The sequence below is a fragment of the Helianthus annuus genome, chromosome 13 (genome assembly GCF_002127325.2).
Source record: "Helianthus annuus cultivar XRQ/B chromosome 13, HanXRQr2.0-SUNRISE, whole genome shotgun sequence".
In the NCBI taxonomy this organism is placed as follows: domain Eukaryota; kingdom Viridiplantae; phylum Streptophyta; class Magnoliopsida; order Asterales; family Asteraceae; genus Helianthus; species Helianthus annuus.
In genome coordinates, this window is record NC_035445.2 from 132917868 (window position 1) to 132926386 (window position 8519).

General features: G+C 32.7%; 1 long non-coding RNA gene across 30 annotated transcripts; it reads left to right on the top strand.

The window, feature by feature from the left end:
- Window positions 1–329: 329 nt before the first annotated feature.
- LOC110899365 lies at window positions 330–6601 on the top strand. 30 transcript variants are annotated; one of them, XR_004877737.1, is made up of 14 exons: window positions 330–464; window positions 534–623; window positions 1452–1528; window positions 1598–1677; window positions 1990–2065; window positions 2179–2253; window positions 3462–3755; window positions 3881–3927; window positions 4053–4155; window positions 4314–4394; window positions 4520–4587; window positions 4823–4941; window positions 6033–6162; window positions 6257–6601. It is a non-coding gene; the product is annotated as an uncharacterized LOC110899365 (long non-coding RNA). The 30 variants fall into 30 exon arrangements; XR_004877740.1 differs by lacking the exon at window positions 4823–4941 and having other exon boundaries at window positions 3462–3539; window positions 3666–3755; window positions 3885–3944; XR_002570205.2 differs by lacking the exon at window positions 4823–4941 and having other exon boundaries at window positions 3462–3539; window positions 3666–3755; window positions 3881–3944; window positions 6257–6561.
- Window positions 6602–8519: the final 1918 nt, after the last annotated feature.

Sequence of the window (8519 nt, forward strand, 5' to 3'; positions counted from 1 at the left end):
TAACTAAAAAAGCCTAAAAAACACACCAATTTTTTTTTACAATATTTTTATTAAAATCGCTATTTTTTATATATAAAAATAAATTTTTTCAAAAAAAATTTTTTTTAGTACACATGTGTCATAATATATGTGTTTACACATGTGCACTACAAAAAATATATATATATCTTTTTTAAAATTTTTTTATATACACTACTACAAAATTAGGCAATTGCCACTAAAATTTGCTACCAAAAGAATGGTAGCAAATTTAACAATTGATTTACCACGGGAACGGATAATAAGCTGTAAAATTTTGTGACCATTTATTGGCGGTAGCAAATTCATGGGAAACATATTAAATTAGAAAGATAATGTATAATGTAAATAACAGTTTGACAGCGCCTCTCACAATGAAACCCTAATTTTGTGCTCTGCACATTCGTTCCGATCAATCACTCCGCTCCGATCAACAATAATCACTGGTATCTATCGCTTTGATCATTCAATCGCTCTGATCAATCGAAGAACTTATTGTTGTTTATTCGATACAGAACAATCGAAGAACTCAAACGACGAACTCAATCGAAGCAGCAACTCCTTTGAATTCAACATCTTCTATCACTCAATCGAAGTAGAAAAAGGTATGATTCTCCACCTTAAGTCTTGTTAATTGGATGAATGATTTGATGAAATTACAGTTTCTCTAATGTGTTGATTCTTGATTCGATCAACTAATTAGGGTTTACTGAAATTGATTCTCCGAAAAACTGTTTATACGCCGATTATATTCATCAAATGCTCTAATTCCTGATTAGTTTATGAAAATTTGATCTATGATTTGTGAATTCAGTTGTGTAGATGTTGAAATTGGTGAAGCTTTTAGATTATATCAATTTTGCGTAGACCGTGGTGGCTGGACTTCGAGTCTAGGGCTTTAGTTTCGATCAACATCGAACAAAAATCAGAGTTCAGCTTCAGCCTCGTGAAACATACACTCTGCTCATCTTAAATTCCAAATAGACTTATTATTATGATGTAGCATGAAATATATCGGAGTTCCATTACGATCAATTAATGAAATAGACTTATTATTATGATTATGCTCTGTATAATATTGAGAATATTAAGAACATGTGGCTCATGTAAGCATTAGATTAGCATTGGATTTCATATATATTATGCTTGTAAAAGAATAAGTTTTGTTTATTTTATAATATAGTATGAATAAGCTTTGCATTATAGTGTTATGTTACATATAAATGGTGGTTTTTTAAATGTTAAGAATCTTGATCATTTTGATAATTTTTTGCTATAACGTTTCCAATGACAGGTGAAACTAGTTAAGTGTGTCGTTAAGGACATTACAATTGATATATCGTTCAGCCAGCTGAGTGGTCTTTGTGCACTACATGTATATGGTATATCTATATCATACTACTAACACACTGTTTTCTGGTGACATCACACAGGTATATAGCGGTGTTGCAGATTGTTGTGGCATTACTACAACGCAGCTGGTCCTAGCTCTGCCTTATTCGTCCCCGAGGTTGGAATTTCTTGATCGTTTTTACATTCAACTTAAGTTTTCTCTGCAATTTATAAGTTCCATTTCAAGTTCTTGTTCGAAGGCAGATAGTGCGATTGTTGGATCCTAGCCTTCAGTGTGCTAGACTTGTATACAATGAATTACCGAAGGTTGGTTATGATATTTCATATGAGACATTTTTCTTACATAAGTTCCCTCTGCAATTTATAAGTTCCATTTCGATTTCTAGTGATTAATCTATTTAATAACACGGTTTGTTTAATATAAATAATACAATTTGTTTAATGATATTTTTTTTGCACAACGCCTTCTGAATGAGTAAAAAAATTACCATATTGACCCAGACTTGTTTGACTCGATATCCAACTTGCAACCTCTCGTATCTTAGACACAAAGACGAGACTTTATTTGTGTGTTGTATGACTTTTATCTTAAATGAAAATATTGATATTTTTTTGCAGGTTTAGAGGTGTGCCGATTGGTGTTAGTGACATGGATCCTTACAAATTGCATAAAACTAAATGGAGATGCCTAATGGTACTTCACATTTCAGTTTCATTATAATAAACTAGTTTTTATTCCATTATATTTATATTTTTATATTTATATAATGGCTTGTTTTAACATTTGAGGTGGAATGCCACTTTTAGTTTTTCATTCTTATTTAAGATTCAAGAAAATGCGGGCAAATCTTCATCCAACTGCATTGGAACACCCTGGTTCAAGTATGTATTATGTAACTTTCTTGATTTGTTTTAAGAGAATTATGAGTTAAATCCGGCAATTTCAACCCATTTACTTATGTTAAGGGTCGATTCAGGTTGCTCTTATCTCTAATGAATTAAACAGTTGAAAGTAGCCCAAAGTGGAAGTATCTATACTATATTATAATGTATGAGACAAGGATACCCAAAAAATAAGAACTTTTATCCCCCTTTATTTATAGAAAGACCCCTAAAATGAGGGTAGTTTGGTCTATTAAACACTATTTATTTTTTAACCCCTAAACTTATTACACTTAAATCCCTAAGGTTTTAACAATATTATAGATAATTAGTCTTTTCAAACATTAATTACATTTTAATCCCCTTATCTTAATTACAATTTAATTCCCTCCACTTTAGCAAAATTATAGATAACTAATTAGTAGTTACACTTTATCCCCTGTAAAAACTAACTACTATCACGATTTTTAAACAGTGATAACTTTTTTTTATGTTAATGTTTTTTTTTTTAAATTACACTATAAAAAGGAGTATTTTATTTTCTTTAATTTGAGTATGGTATTACTATAGTTTTTTCAAATAAAAAATTGATATATTACGTGATTAAAAATGTCTAACGGTAAACAATAACTGAATCGTTAACCGAAACCGAACAAAAAACAGAAGAAACGAATCAAACTCCATAAAAATGAACATTTTATTATCTTTAATATGGATTTAATACCTTTATAATTATATTTTTAATTAAAAAAACTTGATATGTTTGTTTAACAGTGTCTAGAGGTGAATTACTAAATTGTTAACCGAAAGCAGACGAAACCCAACCTAAATCAACCAATAATCGGAAACCAAATTAACAAAAAATCGTTTATTGATTTTTGTATCCACAAAGGACCTAAATTAGTCAAGCCGAATCATTCATGTATACTATTATATAATAGAGACTGAAATAAGAATTTTTTAAGAGTTTTACAACTAATTAACATGTTAAAACCCATTATTACATATATAGTAAAGAAAAAGGGTTAAAGAAAGCACTTGCTATTCCCTGATTTGAATCCATATGAAAGAAAAATGGGCGCTCACATTTTGAATCCCATCAAAAGAGGAGATCCATTCAACGCCTCTTTCCCATCTAACTAAAAAATCTCATTTTAAAATTCAAACCCCACCTATCTTATCTCTTATTTTATTCTCTCTCTATTTAGGGAGCATTGGAATCTCTGACCGTCGTACGAACAACCGCATCTCCATTGTTGCACATCTCCACCATCGACAAATCCATGGTAAATGTTTCAGCCTCCCTGGAAACCCTAAAATCGGATCAAGCGAAATCCTGCAACTCATTTTTTGTTCCAATCAACTATTCATCCCCACCCCTTGTTCCATTCTCATCATTTGAAAATGAGCAGTTCAGATAGAATCGAACTTTCAATCGATCCGGGTTCCGCACCCCTTTCTGCTAAAATTTAATTCCTTGACAATGAAAGTTGCTTTCTAAGGTATTGGATTCCATGTCTTTTGAACCGATTGTTTTAATTCTTCATCTTTATACATTTTGTGGTTTATGGGTTTCGAATTTGATTTTGTTTTTATTTTTTCTCTTTGGTCTTGAACTACAACCTAGAAAGACACTTGATGGAAAGTTCAGGTATACATGGGGAGTGATTACAGGTTAGGTTTAGTAAAACGTAAGAATCTATTTAGTCAAGGTTGTTTTTTTATATATTTTAATCTTTCACAACAGTTCTTTTACTTTTATCTTATTTTATACCTCACGATGATATTGTGCATGACAGAATCAACATCAAGAGTCAATCGATACATTCCTGCGAATCACGTGTTCGTCTAAAGTTTATTTATCCACCAAGTCCGATCAAAATCGAGTTGTTAAAGTCCCCGGTAATCTCCATTAATCATCATTAATTCGTTATTTACTTTTTTTTAGCATTTGAGAAATAATTCATTAATCATACCAGACTACCAAGGAGAGGACATTTGAGAATTAATCATCATTAATTCCTTAGGAAATTGATTGAATTATTGTTTGCTATTTATAGGTTGTAAGCTAACATACCAGACTACCAAGAAGAGGGCAAGTGGACCATAATGCCCTATTAATGGGAAGAGGAATCCATGGGGTATGGTTGTTTATCACTGCGTTTGTTAGTTGTTTTTGTTTATGTGATTTTAACTATATTTTTAGAAAATCCAAATTGTTGCCGACAACAAGTTATAACCACTCCCCACCTCTGTTTGATCTCAGATGGTTCCATCACAGCAATACCGTACCCAAATTGATAAGTCATTTGCCCATGTTAATCTGGAGATGAGGTAACAAATCATTCTTTTTATCCAGTTATATTTTGGAATGTGATTCTGGATCTGGGGTGAAATAACAGGCACGCATTTCAATCTTTCGCCTCTAAAGCATTTTCTTTTCGGAGCTAATAAAGCACTACTAATAGTTGACTCTAGGGTCAAAGTCCAGATTCGTAAAATCATTGTCATCACATATTAGATAGATTGTAACAGTTGTGGCATATAACAGTTTATTTGTTAATTTCAGATCAATAGGGATTGGCAATTTGGGTATGGGGATCTATAGCTACTAGGTCGAGAAGGGATTGAGATTCCGGTGAAAACTTCAAAAATCTATTAAAATATGTCATTCAAGACCAGGTCAAAGTAAGATCACCTCTACTTAAATCTGTATGGCTAAGTGTCGGTTAAAATAGGCGGGTTGGTTACACGACATGGGTCAGGTTGACTTATAAATCATGTTTTTGTCTACTTAAATTGTTTTTATAAATAATGAATTAAATAGGATTTTGAAAAGGTAATATTATTACAATATATTAAATTAGGTTTTTAGTTAGCCCTTTAAGAGGACACATTCACTATAAATATACATTGAGGGACTTTGGACCCAATCCGTTTGACCCATCTAAAACTTAAGATAAGAATATAAGTTAATAATTTAGATATTTTAGACTATCCTTATATATAAAATTTAAAATCCCCCCAAACTTGAACAATTTTGCCACCGGTCCATTAGAGCTAGGGTGAGGTGTAGTACATTTTTTAAAACTTATCATATGTTGCACTGTTATGTATTATCGGTGCACTTAAACAAATAAATTCAGCCTTTTAAAGTAGATACAGGTAAACAAAACTGTTGGTTAAAAATGAAAAGTCAAATGGGGTGGAGTTACGCCAATGTGTGTGTGTGTGTGGGGGGGGGGGGGGTGGAACCTCAACCAATCACTTAGTTTTATTAATTCTTTTAGTTAAACCATGACAACCTTGCAAAGGGTAGGTTAGTTAAACCATAACGACCTTGTAAAGGGTAGGTTAGTTAAACCATGACAAGGAGTCTAAATTAGTAAAATGTTGAGCTTTTGAGAGACTTTGAAATGATGACTGGTATTTGAAAATGTTAATATGAGGTGATTTGGGTTGGGTGAAAATTATGCTAAATAAAACATGTGTGTTTATAATTTTATAGTTTCTTCCTGGTTGCATCTTACTTGGCCATGATTTATTTAAGTATTTGGAGGCGTAGAAATTTTCTTCTCGCGTATGAATCGACACACTTAGCATCTAATTTTTTTGAATAAAATGATTTTGATGATCTTGCATTAAGGAGTACACTTTTAGCAACTTTCAAGTTGTTCAACCCATTTGACCTATTTCTTTTTTTTAAGTAAATTTGTATTTTACCCGTTTGATACAAAATTATAACATGAGTAAACCATTCAAGTTATGGGATTTTTCAGAATTCAATAGCGACTGCACGACGGGGCAATGGGAAACTCTTTCGGTGATGTTAGGGATCAGAACGAAGATATCACACAAGCATGCTCTCAAACGTTGTCTCAGTTGCATAACATATATGATTATGACAAAGTGAGTATTGTTACTTTTGTGTTTTCTTGCTATTTATGAGTTTTATCTTTGAGATTTACTATTAAATTCATCTTGTTTGATCGTGCTTTGATAGATATACCCTGTGTTGAGAGGTGGTTGATGAAGCAAAGAAGACCCAAACACAATGGGTTGTTTTGGATACACTTTATCATAGCAAAATAATGCATCAACACATGTTATTCATACCCAAACTCAATGAGTTGTTTGGTCCGTATTCCGAAGGGGTCGTGTTTTAACCATATGTTTTTCTTTTCTCAAGTTTAGACCACAATAACATATGTATGAGTATGTTATTCATTAGTTAGTTCATTCTGCAACAACTTGATCTCTTTAATTATGTGTGGTATATATTGTTTAAGAATCTCATTTTCAGACTTATATGCTTTAAATTAAGCTGCTGAGACACTTTTTTGCTAAAGAAGTTGAGATATGGTAGTCGAATTATTTATATCACATTGATTGTTGTTATTGCTAAGGCCACCCGGGGCGGTGGGATATTTTCCCGTGATGGAATTTTTCAACGCGTGGAATATTACAAAACACCACCGCCACCGCCGCCTCCATTTTTCATGCTCCCATATTTATAACGTGTGCTATTTTTGACGCGTAATGGGTACTGGGTGATGAGGGAAATTGTTGGTTGGGGGGAAATTGTTGGGTGTGGTGGTGAGTAATGGGCATTTCCATTAAAAAAGGTTGCGAGTGATGGAATAATGGTTGATGACATGGCGGAACTTGATTGGATGTTGTGAGTGATGGAATTTGTACAAGTGATGACCATCCCTACCACCCCTAAGGTTGGTAATGTATTAGTTATTGTCAACTTACTAAATAGCAAATGATAATCTATACATATTATAATGCATAGGGAAGGACAATTTAAGATATCAAAAAATTAATATTTGGCTTAGTTGTGTTTCTTTTTGTTGTTTGCACTTATTTCTTTAACAGATATAGATATCCCGGGAACACTGGAAATACGTGAAGAGAGAAAACTAAAATGCTAGAGTTGTTAAGGAGTTTAATAAATTTCTACTTTATAATTTTAGACACATTGTTTTTCTGTTAAAGACCGTTGTGTGATTTTAGATTTTCAACCTTTGGAGTTAATGTTTTATTTAAGATAAGTTTTAAAATATCTTTTATTTATTGTATTGTGACACACCTCAACCCTAATTGGGTCAAGGTGTTATATAATCGAACCGACCGAACCATGCAGACCACAATAAAGTGCGCAAACCGATGACTTCGTTATGACGTACATCCATCACATTGATGTTACAATACATATCATACGAATATGAAAGCTACTAGAAACGAGTGCCGCAATGCAACGTATCGCCCCCGCCGCATCGCGCGGGCACCCTACTAGTAGGTTAAATGCATAATTGATAAAAGCTTCTAAAAATCTTTATTAGAAAATATATTGTTAATAAATATAAAGTTTTGGAGTTTTATTTGACACACAGACTATTCGTACCAAATTTAAATTTTTGGGCAAAAAATGTTTCGGTCAACTCAATCCGATATGTTTTGACTCGTTACCCGACACACCTATTTTACTATCTTCAGTAAGAATCATGGAATTAATTAAGATGCTAATGATTAATCTATGCAGGTAATGGTTGGATAATGGGTAAAGATGCTGGGTGTTTTGTTGTTGCATGGAACTTTATAAAGCTCAAGAAGATGTTGTGGCTTCATAGTATTTAGACTGTTAGTTTGAGTGTTTGGATTTTGGTGTTTAATTTGGGATATTTGATGTTTTGATTTGGATGTTTTATTATGAGGAACATTGGATATTTGTTATGATTTTCAGATTTAATAAATGGTTACAATTTTTAGTTCTTCTAGTAGGTAGGTATAAAAATGGTATAAAAAGATGTTAAAAAGCGTTAGCAAAATGGTGACAAAAATATAGTAGCGGTAGCAAAATGGTGACAAGAAGCGGTAGCAAAACGGTGGCAAACAAACAAGAGCGGTAGCAAAATGGTGAAAAAAGGCGGTAGCAAAACGGTGGCAAACAAATGGTGGCAAAACAGTAGGAAATAAAAAAGCGGTAGCAAATTGGTGGCAACAAGTCAATTGCTAGGTGTGTTTTTTCTACGAAAATTTCGGTGGCAAAACGGTAGCAAAAAGGGATTTTGCCACCGTTTTGCGACCGAAACTGCGGCAGCAATAGCCCTATTTTCTTGTAGTGATATAACAAGTTGCGAAAATTGGTATGAAAAAAAAAATTTGGGGATGTTTTTTTGGCTTTTTTAATTAGTTTTCGAGTTTTCACAATAATTAGTGGTTTTCATTTGAAACTTCCCCTAAGTATCCTAGGTATATAT